This window comes from Brienomyrus brachyistius, chromosome 7 (genome assembly GCF_023856365.1).
Source record: "Brienomyrus brachyistius isolate T26 chromosome 7, BBRACH_0.4, whole genome shotgun sequence".
NCBI classification, from domain to species: domain Eukaryota; kingdom Metazoa; phylum Chordata; class Actinopteri; order Osteoglossiformes; family Mormyridae; genus Brienomyrus; species Brienomyrus brachyistius.
The window spans coordinates 1512661-1518660 of record NC_064539.1 but is presented as its reverse complement, the minus strand read 5'-3'; the positions used below and the strand labels follow the sequence as shown (position 1 = coordinate 1518660).

General features: G+C 34.8%; 1 long non-coding RNA gene across 1 annotated transcript; it reads right to left on the bottom strand.

Moving 5' to 3' along the window:
- Window positions 1-811: 811 nt before the first annotated feature.
- Window positions 812-1739, bottom strand: LOC125746821 (uncharacterized). Its single transcript, XR_007399069.1, has 2 exons — window positions 1482-1739; window positions 812-1177 (listed from the first exon to the last, which is right to left on the bottom strand). It is a non-coding gene; the product is annotated as an uncharacterized LOC125746821 (long non-coding RNA).
- Window positions 1740-6000: the final 4261 nt, after the last annotated feature.

Sequence of the window (6000 nt, the reverse complement as noted above, 5' to 3'; positions counted from 1 at the left end):
TGTGGAAAATAGCCGGGGGAGAAGAAAATGTTAGATCATTATTAAATCTCCATTGGCCTACCCTCAAAGTGCAAAGGTACTAGGGGTCATAAAATTCCTTATTTTATGTAAGTATTTTGTTTAATTAAACTAACCTGGGTGTATATGAGGACAGCAAAAAGAAAATCATTTATTTTCTTGTTTTCCTTCAGACCTCCCCTAACAGCACCTCAGAGTCACACTGTTAATTGGTAGATTTTTCTTTCGGGTAGGAGCTTCTGCTTTCTATCTATTTATATTAGTAACTGGATATACCCTTGTGTGTGTGTGTGTGTGTGTGTATATATATATATATTATCTCTCGATGTCTGGCACCAACCACAACAAAAGCAAATTCACACAAATCTTGGTAATAAACTCTGTTCTGATTCTGAATCTGAGCCTCCTACTATAGGTGCTCCAGTGAAGTTTATTGACAGGATGCCAGAGATGTTCGTTACCGCAGTTTATACCTTGTCTATACTAGTCTATACCGTATTTTCCTTCCATTACAAACTATTCGCTGTGAAATATATGTATATTAATATAATTATTAATATGTGGACTGTTTTGTTTTGTTTTTTGTTTTTTTTTTTATTGGGGGGGGGGGGAGATAATTCTTACATGTGGGCGTCAAGAGTATACTGATTACATCCAAAAATGCTATGATTTCTGATTTCTTAGAAAACACTTAGGGACTTTGAAATGTATAAAAGTGCTTTGACCTCATTATTATAAACTGTTTATACAAAGTCACTTAGAGTAGGTGAATAACAGTCATGACCTCCACATCTGATTTAAGCATTGTTTTTAAGACATCAGGGGACACGGCACAACCTATACAGATGTTTCTCACCAATGCAAAGAAAAAGTTCTTTTTTTAGATTCAGTGTACAGTACTGGGAAAATGTACACTACTAACATACTTTATCAATTTGTTTATGTAATTGTGAGTAATTATGGGCATTGATATATGCTACAGACACATATTTTATGCTCATTGTAATAGCCAAATATTTTTCATTTTAGCAAAAAATAAATTAGAAATAATTTTCCTCTTTTTACTGAAGTTTGTCCTTAAATCCACCTTATAACATTATAAGAGGTTCCAAGAATCTCCAAGGCTTCAACCTCCAGTCCAATTTCTAGAACAGTACAACTGAAAAAAAAAGTTTCAAAGATTTTGCACAAGTTCAGGTCAACTATGGACTATGTATACATTTACGTTGGATTTTGTACATTTAAATTGGTGCTAGAATTAACTCCCTCTGAAAGTCAAGTATTGAACATAATACATCACTCTGACAAGTTGCTCGAAGGACAAATTTCTTAGTTCAATAATAGAGATAAATTTACTGAAATACATTTTGGGAATCCCTTTGGTGTTTCATGTTATCCATTTCTATGTAGATGTGTTTTATTGGCTTTCAATTGGGCTAATAAAAATAATGAGATATGCTTACTCTTCATCTGTGTGGCCTTTTTAACTCTTGATCTCTTGCCTCTGATGTCGGTGTGCTGCGCTGTTGCTTCTGGTCAATTAGATTTCCTCTGCGGAGCCACATTTAATGCAGGAGAGTTTTATTGTACCTTGATCCATGACCCCATGGAAATCGCAGCCCAGTGACGGATCTAAGGATGCAATCACACTGAAGTGTGTTAGCTACAATAGATGAAAGCCTAACTTTTGTCAAGTTTCACTGAACACCCACGGAGTGAAACTGACAGATTTAGACAGTTGTGTCATACCCTACCTGTTTATCCAGGAGCTTGTCTCTACTTGCCTGAAATAAAAGGCTAGCTAGCTACCAGACCACCATAAGGATGATGTAAATATCCAAGGAAAAAGTGTAGAATACCTGGAGAAAAATCAGGATATCTGTCCTCTTTCAAAATGCTTACTAATTGCTGACAAGTATAATTAATTTAAATGTATAATTGGCAGTTTTGCTGATGTGTAGGAGAGCTTGTGTATGCATGTGCATGTATAACATAAGCAGACACTGAAAAGACAGAAAGACAGATAGATTACTGAGGGATTAACTTTACCAACCCCCCCCCCCATGATTGATGCCAATCAATCATTTTAGTGATTCATGATTAAGTAACTGTGTTTTCATTTAATTAGTTTGTTAATGGGATAATATCAAATGAATATTCCCATTTGACTTTATGAACAATAATAATATAAAATATTGAATGGATTTAATATTATTCATTTAAATTTACAACTGAAATATGTTTTAATAGCATAAAAATATATCCATATAAATTAATTTTCAATGATCAGATGAGAGGTGCATTTTGCCTATCAAGGCAAACAATGTAAAGAGACACACATAGAAAATTATCATTGTTATAAACCTCAGAGCCATTACTGATAAGATTAGATAAGATGAAGTTAATTGATCCCAGGGGGAAATACTGGGTTTAATTTTTGTGTTAACTTTTCCTCTGAGTACAGCATGATAAAATACAGTAGCTCTTTATATTTTCATGAATCTTTCACTGAGCCAGGTACCTAACTGAACAAGTTTAAATTCTTACAGATGTACTAAAAACACAATTAATTGGAATTTTAATTAAAGTAAAGAGGAAGCGATTATTGAATTTGATGACACTGGTTTGGATATTTAATTTTAAGAGAATCTTACTGGATTTATGCAACAGAAATACATGGATATTCCAATACAATCTGCAAAATGAATATTATATTAATCATGAGAAGACCTGGGCATCTAGAGGGTGATTTACACAAAACCACCATCCTCCATCATCAAGGATTTTTTTTCTGGTTGTTTTCTTTTCTGATTTATACTGAATTCCCAAAGTTTTTGTGAACTGCCATTTGTGTCTGCATGATCTCTATCAGCAACTTGTAAAAATTTCTCTGACATTTCTGTTAATCAAAATTTGTTTGAAAAATTTTATTGCCAATAAAAAAAACAGCACCTGTGACTTTGTTTGCTTAATTCACAGTTTCTTGTGCTATGAAAATGGTACTGTCACATCCTGCCTACCTGACCCTCCCATCTAATCCTCAGCATGAGCTTAACCCACCCCTGTTACTCGTTTGTCTTACCTCTTGTTCCTCACCCTCATGTTGATCAGTCCCAGCTGCCTCTTGTTAGTTCCCTCATTAATCTAGTATACACATGCTTCCCAGTGCTGTGCTCCTAATTAGTGTTGCTCCTCCTGTCAGTCTGTGTCCTTTCTCATGGTAGTCCTCTTGTTTTGATCCCTCACAGTCCAGTTTATTTCCAGTCTCAGTTTGTTTAATTTTACTTAAGTAAAACCCCTTTAGTTTCATAAAAATGCCTGCCCTCAAGTCCTTCATCCTGAAAGCTCAGAGAGTGAAAGACTTGTATTTTTTTTTTTTTGGTCAATGGCATGAGTATGGTATTTTAACTATTTATATTCTATTTTACTATAACAATTAATTTGTATTTAAACCAATTTAATACATATTTATATTGCAACAAATGTAAACAAGTATTTTGGTAGCTCAATGGTCCAGTAATTAATATTCGAATGCAAAAAAATGAAAGCTGGCACCACGAATTTGCACTCTGGGTGGGGTTCACAGAATGGACTGTACTGTACTCCTGACTGCCTCACCCTTCCTTATCGTTTTTATCAGTCACTTTTAAACTACTTCAAATAACCCCGTAGCATTTTCATCTATACAGGCAGGGAATTTGCTGCAGACAGGCCTAGTCTTGTCCCTCACTGGCATCAACCCTGTTGCCAGCATACATCAGAAAACATGACTCAACAACTTGCACAATATCCGTTTTGCAGTTTGTGCTGCGTATAGGAGCGCGGCCGCTTTTGGCATCCCTCAGGAATTCCAGTTGAGACGGGAATGGCTGAAACAATTGTATCATTTATAAATTTGTTCCTTTATCAAAATTTTTTATTTAAGTTTACACTGTCTCAATTGTTCGTCCACACTGACATAAGGCAGTATAAACATTCCTGAACCGAAGAGATCGGGAATATCTCAGTCCATTGCACAAGACGAAAGATGTAACTCCTGGCTGTTTACTTGATGCCGCAAACAGACAAGACAGCTGGCTGATTATCGATGTATATATTTCTTGCAGTGGTAAGCAAAGACGTCACAGCCAGTGATCCAATGATGTTTCACACGATTTCAACTTGAAAACATGTGACGCAAATCCAAAACCACGAATGGTCATGGGTATCAACGCATCGTCTAGTCATGTAACTGTGACCACTCTCTAACGCTAAGTTTTTCATTGAGGCTGGTAAATCCCACAGATTCCCCTCCTAGGTAACAGTCAAAGATAATTGAGACAATTCTCATCACTGATAGCATAAAAACTTAAGTTGTATCATATTCCTCCCAATTGTATTGAATTTAAGTTGGACCAGAATTCTTGTCATTCCACTGAATATGTTGAAGGCCTTAAATGTTGAAATGTTTGCAGAGTAGCTTTGTGCATGTGTAGTGTCCTTAAACACTGACAGTTCATCATGGTGACACTGAGTTCAGCTCCAGCAGCTGGCCAACTAGTCACAGCAAAGAGTTTGGCTTCACCTGTCCTCTGGGAGAATACTGCCTGTGCAGGATATGTGAAGTGCTAAAAGAAATGTGCTCATTTATATACATTTATCTACATGGGCACTGATGCTAATCCTGGACACTTGTATACCTCCCAAGAAGCACAATGACTGCAAAACATGTAGACTTCTTCTTAGTCTGTACAAAACCCATTTGTTGGATTCAACTTTTTTTTTCAGCAAAATAAAAAAGCTCTCAAATGCACATTTTAACTACAAGAAGCATCATTGAGCTTCCAGAAACTGTTTTGCTGGCTCCAGGACTCAGTCGAAGAATAATAAAATAATCATCAAATGATCTGCCATTCATGTTAGCTTTATAAATCATTTATGAAATCGTTTTATTTGTCGAACAATTTGTCTATGTATTTCAGCTAAGGCTTTCAACAAAAGGAATATATGGGGGAAAATGCTGTATGCCAAACAGTAACAATGTGGATATTCTTGCCAAGAAAACATGTGATAACAAGGAAAACGTGGTACGTTTTCAGCTGTGTGTTTATGTGTGTGTGTGTGTACATACGAGAGAGTGCGAGAGAGAGAGAGTGTGAGAAAGAGGGAGAGAGAGTGCGAGAGAGAGAGGGAGAGAGAGAGATTTTAAACTTTGAAACCAATCCAAAGTATATCAAATAATGCTGTATGTAAGATACATAAAATGTATTTAGGTTTTTGCATTATTGTGAAGCACATTGTGTGAAATATATTTCCTTTATACCTTTTAAATACACTTGAAAATGTCTTTATCAGTGTGCTCATTACACAGTCACAGCTGAAACATCGTCAGTGCTTTGAATACCTTGTAATGTATATTGTAAAATGAGCACAAAACTTTGGGATGCAGATATTTAGTTGACAGCTGATTATTTGTGTTTTTCCAGATTTGGATAATGTATGCTTTGAAACGATAATTTGAACAATTTAGATAAACTAAATAATAAAACAGATTATTTAGTATTATAGATATTATATACTATTTGGGCAGTATGCTAAGCATATATTTTTTTCAAAATACGTGAAATTGTCATATTGTTTTATTTTTTTTAATTTACCTATCTACCTGCTTTAAACAAGGACCAGTCAAAACCAGACAAAAAAAAATTAAAAATCCAGGGCAGTATATATATAGGTTCCGAATGACTGAAAAAAAAATCAACAATACCTTTTAGTATATATGATAATTTTCAGAATTTAATGGAGTTAATGTTAATAGTCCTATGTGTACTGGGTAATTATTGTTTTTTATGGAAAATAACTAAATTCCCAAACATGATTTTAGTCACCCAAACCACACAAATAACGTTTTCATATAAATTTACATATCAATATAAGTACCAATTATTTGCCGGTGCATACAAAAAAAGTATAATGACATAAGTGTGCTTATTTCAGAAAAAA